Source organism: Heterocephalus glaber, unplaced genomic scaffold (genome assembly GCF_053883595.1).
Source record: "Heterocephalus glaber isolate CG9 unplaced genomic scaffold, H.glaber_assembly_v1.0 deba00000809, whole genome shotgun sequence".
NCBI classification, from domain to species: domain Eukaryota; kingdom Metazoa; phylum Chordata; class Mammalia; order Rodentia; family Bathyergidae; genus Heterocephalus; species Heterocephalus glaber.
Window position 1 is genome coordinate 6,341,455 of NW_028258163.1, and position 8,761 is coordinate 6,350,215.

Sequence of the window (8,761 nt, forward strand, 5' to 3'; positions counted from 1 at the left end):
AGAAAGAAAGAAAGAAAGAAAGAAAGAAAGAAAGAAAGAAAGAAAGAAAGAAAGAAAGAAAGAAGGAAAGAAAGAAAGAAAGAAGGAAAGAAAGAAAGAAAGAAAGAAGGAAGGAAGGAAAGAAAGAAAGAAAGAAAGGAAGGAAGGAAGGAAGGAGGAAGGAAGGAAGGAAGGAAAGAAAGAAAGAAGGAAAGAAAGAAGGAAGAAAGAAAGAAAGAAGGAAAGAAAGAAAGAAAGAAGGAAGGAAGGAAGGAAAGAAAGAAAGAAAGAAAGAAAAAAGAAAAGAAAAAAGCAAGCAAGCATATATGTGTTAGAGGAGAGGAAAGGAAAGTACAAAAATTGAAGAGTTTAAGGTAGGACAGAGAAGTGAGATGTGAAAGGCCTATGTTAATCTAAAGAACATTCAGGACAGTTCTTACTCCTTGGAAAGACTAAAGCCAGATTGTAAACAAATGGCAAGAAAATGCCATGGATATGAACCACACGATCTAAGCTGCAACTTAGCTCAAAAAATGTAAAGAGGTCGGGGATTTAGCTCAGTGGTCCTGCTGCCTGCCTCACAAGCACCAGGTCCCAAGTTCAATCCCTAGTACCAAAAAAACCCACAAAAAAACCCCCCAAAACCAACACTTTAAGCCAGGGATTTAGCTCAGTTGTTTCGCCGCCTGCTGGGCAAGAGCAAGGACCTGAGTTCGATCTCTGGTACAAAAAAAAAAATGTAAAGAGCTGCAAATTCAGAAAGAAGGAGGGTAAACAGAGACATCTCCATAACTTAGTTAGCATCATGCCAAAATAATAATCCATTTAGAAGTTTCAATATTGATCATTGATCAAATTACTCTGCTACATTTTTCTGCCCTTAATGGAATATTGGAGGTAGGCAATAGTCTTTAATGACTTAAAAATACATTAATTTAAATAATAATAGGGGACTGGATAATGGACAGGTCAAGCTAACATCTGAATTTCCTGATCAATTCTGACAAAACAAGAGACAACTGGACAGTATATACTGCACCTCCTAATAGGATTAGTAGGAATTATACAACACTACATAGGAAATCATCTTGCCGAGTATGGAACCTAATCTGATCAAGCTTCTACCTTTAACACTGCATCTTCTGGGAACACAGGAAATACAGAAACATGCTGAATGTTATCCTGAAACAATAAAAAATTCAGAATTTAAATTGTCTGTACACAGCTTGCCGGGGATTTAGCTCAGTGGTTCTGCTGCCTGCCTTGCAAGTGGAGGGACCCGAGTTTGATCCCCAGTACCAAAAAAAACAAAAACAAAAACAAATAAATTGTCTGTACAAATGAATAACAAAGAAAGAAAGTAAGAGGAGGAATTGTTTGAATTAAAAGAAACTTATCACCAAATGTCATTGTAAACCTTGTTTGGGTTCCTTAATCAGTCAAATCTACAAATACAAATCAATTGTAAAAAGGCATTTATGAGACCACCAAGGAATTGTTAATATCGAATACAAAATTGATATTAGGAAATTTCTTTAGTTGTAATAACAGTTTTGTGACTTTGGATTAAGCAATGGTTTCTTAAATATGAGACCAAAAATACAAACAACAAAAGAAAAAATAAACTAGATTTCATCAACATTAAAACATTTCTGCATCAAAAGATATCATGAAAGTGACAAGAAAATTCACAAGACAGGAAAAAATATTTTCAAATCATGTATCTGACAGCATTGAGTATTCAAAATATATGTTAAAAGCTCTTAAATTCAACAACAAAAAGACAAATAGTCCAATTAAAAATGGGCAAAGGTTTTGAATAGGCCTTTTTTCAAAAATATCTACATACTGGGTATCTTCCCAAAAGAATTAAAAGAATCATACCACAGTGATATATGTGCACCCATGTTTATAGTGGCACAGTTTGTAATAGCTAAAGCTTGGAAACAGCCCAAGTGCCCATCAACTGGAAACTGGATAAAGAAAATGTGGTTTTCTTTATAAAATCGAGTACTACTCAGCCATAAAGAACGAGAAACTAGAGACATTTACAGCTAAATGTATGCATATTGAGGCCATACTCTTAAGTGAAATAAATAGGACACACATGTGTAAATACCGAATAGTTTCCCTAGTGTGAGAAACTGAAAGTGTAAATAAGGATTAAAATGATTAAAACAAATAACTGATAATTTGAAATAGGAAGAAAAGGTCCAAAGAGGTAGGGGTGGCGGGAGGGGAAGGGGAAAGAAAGGAAAGAAGGGAAAGGAAAAATTATGAGAAAAGAAAAAAATAGAAACGAAATCTATGTAAATAGGGAAGGGTGGAGGGGGTGAAGGGCGCACAGGTAATGGGGAAAAAATAAGAACCAAGATACATCAGGTATAGGAATAAGCACCCAGTGATAAATGTAAACGTATTGTATACCTAAAATGTACCGATAAAAGAATTTAAAAGAAAAAAAATCTACGTAAGTGACCAAGAAACACATGAAAAGATGTTCAGTGCTGTTAGTCATTAGAGAAAAGCAAAGCAAACCATAAAAAGATATTGTTTCCACCACTAGAATGGCTATAATGAAAACGGTGGACAGAAACAAGAGTTAGAAAGGATGTGGAGAAACCCAAACCACATACATTGCTGAAATGTACAGTGGAGCAGTCACTTTGGAAAACAGTTCAGCAATTCCTTAAAAAGTGAAATGCAGGGCTGGGGATTTAGCTCAGGGTTCTGCCACCTGCCTCACAGGTGCAAGGTCCTGAGTTCGATCCCTGGTACCAAAAAAAAAAAAAGTGAAATGCAGATTATATGATCCACTTATTCTGCATCTAGGCATAAAACCAAGAGAAGTGAAAACACAGGCATGTGTGTGTCTGTGTGTGAATGAAGATTGAACCCAGGACCTTTGCATTGAGCTACATCCCCATCCCTTTCAAAAAACTTTTTTTTGGGGGGGGCAGGGATTTAGCTCAGTGGTTCTGCTGCCTGCCTTGAAAGCACAAGGTTCCGAGTTCGACCCCCCCGTACATAAAAAAAAAACAAAACTTTTTTTATTGTCATACAGGGTCTCACTAAGTTGCCCAGGCTGGGCTCAAACTTGGGATTCCTCAGCCTCAGGCTCCCAGAATGCAGGGGTTACAAGTGTACACCACCTTGTCTGGCTAACATAGGTCCTTATAAGGTATTATAGACCAAGCCTCATTGAATCATTAATCGCCTAGCCAAAAAGTGGAGGAAATAATCTAAATGTCCATCATCTGGTGAATGGATAAGTAAAATGTGATATATCCATACAACAGAATATTATTAAGCTGCAAGAAAGAATTAACTACTGATACATACAAAATTGATAAAATTTGAAAATATTCTGCTAAGTAAAAGAAGTCAGATGAAAAAAGTCACATTTAGTATGATTCTGTTTATACGAAATGTCCAGAACTTGGGGCCGGGTATTTATCTCAGTGGTGCCACCAACATGGAAGTAATTGCTAGTGGGGAAAGATCTCTTTTTGAGGCTGATTAAGATGTCCTGGAATTTCTAATTTTCACATTCACTGTGGTGAAGCATAACATTGTGAATATACAGAAAAAACCCCACTGAACTGTACACTTTAAAATGGTCAAAATGGTAGATTTTGTGTCACATGGATTTTATTTCAGTACAAAATGTTTTAAATAGTATGGTAATATTTTAAGAGGAACCCTTATCTCTTAGAGACGTGCACTTTATTAGTGGATGATATAATGATGCCTGGGATTTGTTTTTTAAAATCTGGTAAGGGTAGGGCCGGGGATTTAGCTCAGCAGTTTCACTGCCTGCTGCACAACAAGCACAAGGACCAGAGTTCGATCCCCGGCATCAAAAAAAAAAAAAAAATCTGGTAATCTGGTAAGGGCAGGTGATAGGAGGAATGGACATGAGCAAAATATATTATACATGTTGAAAATGTTTTCCCCAGAATGTGAAACTCGATGAGATGGAGGCCAGGGCAAGGGAGTATGAGGGATGGCAAAAGTGATCAAAGTATGTTACGTGTGCGTACACATCTGCCAAAATGAAACCCATTAACTGTACAACCAACTTAAAAACAAAAGTAAAAAAATCTAGTACAGAGGTGATAGGTGGTAATGGAACTTAGAGAAGGTGGGCCTGAAATCAGACTGGCCATATATACGATTCACTCTACTATGTGTTTGAAATATTCCATAATTAAAAGTTTAAGATCAACCAGCTAGTTGCTGTCAGAAAACAGATGGATTGACCTTTCAAAATAATGGCAGAGTCAGAGCATCTTAGGTATAAATAGTACCTTACAGATGAACCAATTTAGTTCTTTCTTTTTGGATAAATGTACAAACTGACATACCCAGAAAGAAAACATTATTTCTCCAATGATCAGAATTATATCTAGAATAGGGATCTAGAACTTAAAAATCATAAAAAGTAAATTCAGAGCAGTGTAGGGGAAGAAAAAAATGGTTCCCCTCCACTCTTCTATGCTCTTGGGCTGAACTATGAATTAAATTGACGTCAGATTAACACGAGAAAAACCATACATAATTATGTGTGTAAGGAAAGGAGTCCCATAAAATATAAGAGCTGAGGAAAGGCAGATGGTTGAAGCTTACATAGTACTCTGAGCTACAAAGAGAAATAGGAGATTTGGGCTTCTGAGGGATGGTAGGAATGCAAGTTACCTGAAGGGTGAAGAAAAAATGTACAGTGGATAAAAGTGGTCCTGTAATACAGATACAAATTCTCTTGGGTAATAAAAGTTATGTCTGCTGGGGATTTAGCACAGTGGTTTCACCTGCTGCTGCGCAAGTGCAAGGACCCGAGTTCGATCCCCTGTACCCGCCCCCACCCCCAAATGCTATCTTTGGGGCCGGGGATTTAGCTCAGTGGTTCCAGCGCCTGCCTCACAAGCTCAAGGTCCCGAGTTCGATCCCCGGTACCAAAAAAAAAAAAAAAAAAAAAGTTGTGTCAGAGGAACCCTTAAAGACCAGGTGGTAGTCTGAGGGTGCCAACCTCTGGCTTCCTTTCTGGTTGATTAGGTTTCCAGGGTGGAGGGGATTCAGGGCAACTGAGTTCCTTTTGGAGGATCATCTTCACCCAGATAAAAGAAGCTCAGAGAAGCCTCTGCCCATGCCCACTGTATCTCAAATGGCCTCAATTTGAACTAAATAGCACACCAAACAACATATTTTGAGATGGCATTTCCGAAACTCCTTCAGCAATTTTAAATTAACAGCAAAAGTGGGAAGATAGAGATCCATCCCATATATTTATATATCTTTCCCATTATCAATATCTCCCACCAAAGTGATACATTTGTTACAAATGATAAACCCATACTGGCCTATCATTATTAATCAAAGTCCTACATTAGGGCTCATTCTCAGTGTTTTACATTCAAAGGGTTGGACAAATATATAACAACATGTACCTGTTACTATAGTAATATACAGAACATTTCCACTGCCCTAAAAGTCCTCTGTACCCTATGAACTATGTATGTGTGACAGTAGAGAGTGTATGGAATATTTCTTTATGTTCCTCTCAATTTTTCTGTGAAACTAAAACTCCTTTAAAAAGATTAGTCTTTAAAAAACAACCTGTGTTTTGCCTGTTCATCTCTATCTTAGCCCAACCTCTGGCAGTCACTGATCTTATTACTGTCACCATGATTTTGCTTTTTCCACAATGTCATATACTTGGGATCATACAGTAGGTAGATTTTGCATATAGACTTCTTTCATTTAGTAATCTGCATGTAAGTTTCCCTGTCTTTTTATGACTTGATAGGTAATTTAATTTTAGCTCTGAAAAATATGAAATTGTTTAGATGTGTCACAGATTATACATTTCCCCTATTAACGAACAGCATGGTCCCTTTCAATTTTTGGTAATTATGAACAGAACTTCTATAAACATCCATGTGCAAGTGTGTGTGTGTGTGCCTGCACCTGTGCACGTTTTTATCTCCTTTCAATAAATACCAAGGAGTATGATTACTGACTGTATGGTAAGAGTATGTTTATATTTAATTTTATAAGAAACCACTATAGTGTCGTTCAAACTGGCTGTACAATTTTGAAACCTCAAGAGCAATGAATGAGAGTTCCAGTGGCTCCACATCCTCACCAGCACTTGATGTTGTTGGTGCTCTGGATTTTGGCCATACTAATACATGTGCAGTGATGTCTCATGTTTTGCCTTTTGCTGATGACATATGGTATGGGGCATCTTTTTATAGGGTTATCTGTTAATTGTGTATCTTCTTTGGTCAGATGTCTGTTAAGGTCTTTGGCCCATTTTAAAATTGGGTTGTTTTGTTATTATTTAGAGTTCTTTGTATATTTTGAATAATAGTCCTGTGTCGATGCCTTTTACAATAATTTTCTCCCAGTCTGTCTTGTCTTTCATTTTCTTGACAGTATCTTTCAGAAAACAAAATTTTTAAAACTTTAATTTAAAGTTAAATTAAAATTATCAATTCTTTCTTTCATGGAGCATATCTTTGGTGATGCATCTAGAAAAGCCATTGCCAAACTGAAGCCCATCTGTATTGCTTTGTTCCTTTGCCAAAAGTCAGTTGGTAGAGTATTTGCTAGCATACACGAAGCCCTGAGTTCAATCTCTAGCACTGCAAAAAAAAAATCAGGTAGCTATATTTCGGAGTTTTTCTATTTCTGAGTTGTCTATTCTGTTCTATTATATTTATTTTTTTACTCCTACTATATGGTCTTGATTACTGCAACTTTCATGTGTCTTGAAGTTGCGTAGTGTCAGGGCACCTTCAGTATTACATTGTCATTCTCCTTCAACATTTAGTTGGCTGTTCCAGGAATTTTGTGTCTCCACATAGACTTTATATTTTATTTTATTCTTTTGGTACCAGGGATCGAACTTGGGATCTTGCGCTTGTGAGGTAGGCAGTGGCACTGCTGAGCTAGATCCCCGGCCCTCCACATAGACTTTAGATTCAGTTTTTCAATATCCATACATTAACTTGCTAGGATTTTGATTGGGTTTGCTTTGAATTTATAAATCAGAATGGGAAGAATTGTATCTTGACAATATTCAGCCTTCTTATCTATGAACTTGGACTCTTTCTCCATTTATTTAGTTCTTTAGTTTCTTTCATCAGAGCTTGTATTTTTCCTCATATAGATCTTGTACATTTTTTTCTCAAAACACTAATTCCTCTTCTCTTTTCATTGGCTTAAGCTACATACAAAACAAAAAATCTGGAAATCTCCACACTAAGTGAATTGTGCTCACAAATGAGGACGCAGAGGAGAGAAAAACATTGTCCTTAAATCAGAGCCTCCCAGCTTCACTCCTCATATCTCAGTTTTGATCTACAAATGACAGCAGTTTGGTGGCATCTTCAAATAACTTTTTCTATGACATTAATACCATTAAAAATAGCACATCCCAATTATAAATAAACTTGATCTGTAAATCAAGTTGAAAATGTGTGTTAGGCAGGGAGGGAGATAATGTTCCAGGAAAACTTTTTCAATGGAAGGAAGATGATCTCAGGCACAACCCTGGGCACAGTTGTTTTGAACTCAGTCTTTGGGCATTTAAATACTTCAGCAGAAGTTTGATATTAATAATTAATTAGGTTACTAGAGTAATTGATAAAATAAAGATAACAAGTACATAATATTTAATGATCTTTCAGTTTGTATCAGGCATTCTGATAGCAGTTGCAATACCATCTTAAATTCTTGCAAAAACCCAGAGTTTTCTTATCAACACAGCTACAAATCCTGCAGGGTGTATGGAGCAGCTGAGGACTTGGGAAGGCAAAGGGGAGTAGAGAGATTGAGGAAAAAGAAAGATTACAATTCAAAGTACCATTAAATTTGAGGAGCTTAATATTTTTTCCCTTGCTGGTGCCCCCACCCTGAACTTAAATCCAGTCTTGAAGTGGGGAGTGGGTATTGGCAGGGACAGAGAGCGCTCCGAGAGAAACCATCTGGATCTGGCTGAGTTCCAGAAAAGAAAACTCCTAAAACTCAGAATATGGACGTCTCCCTCTCTTTTCCCCTCATTTCTCCATTTCCTTGCACCCTCCAATCTCATTGCAGCAATATTAGAGGCTCTAATTCAACAGGAGCCAAAGCTAAGGCAGAAAGGATTCTTCCTTTCTAGTCTAAAGCTTTTAACATAGGCCAGAGGATCAAAAAAGAAAACCTAAGAACCAGAAGTCTCTGGGAAATTATAGAGAGAAAACAGCCACAGGAAATGGACCCTATAAAGCTGTGTGTGAACTACTGGGCCCACCTGCTAGGTGTGTATGTGTAGACCTGACCCTAATAGGCCTACCAAAGACTTTGACAACTGATTCCAGGTTGCAAACTAAGTGTGGACTGGTGCACATGGATGAGTAAGCAGACAAGACCCTAAGGAGTGGCAGAAGTTTGCCAACCATAGAGCCTTTCTGCATCATCGTGGTGGTAGTGCACAGATCCACACAGGTCTTAAAATTCATAACACTGTATGCCAAAAGGGTATTTGAACTATTTCTATATAACAATTTTAAAAATAAAACAACAAAAAATCAGAACAAGAGAGTAGTCTGTCATAGTCCTTGTATATTTATATATACATCAGAAGTGATTCCAACTAACTTATACAGAAAAAGGTCTGATTTGAAGACTATTGAAGATCTGACAAGAAGGCCAAAGAACTAGGCCTAGAAGATGACGCTGCAGAAATGCTGTGGCTAGGATCCCTCCCTGGCCTTTCCAACATTCAGATCCACCA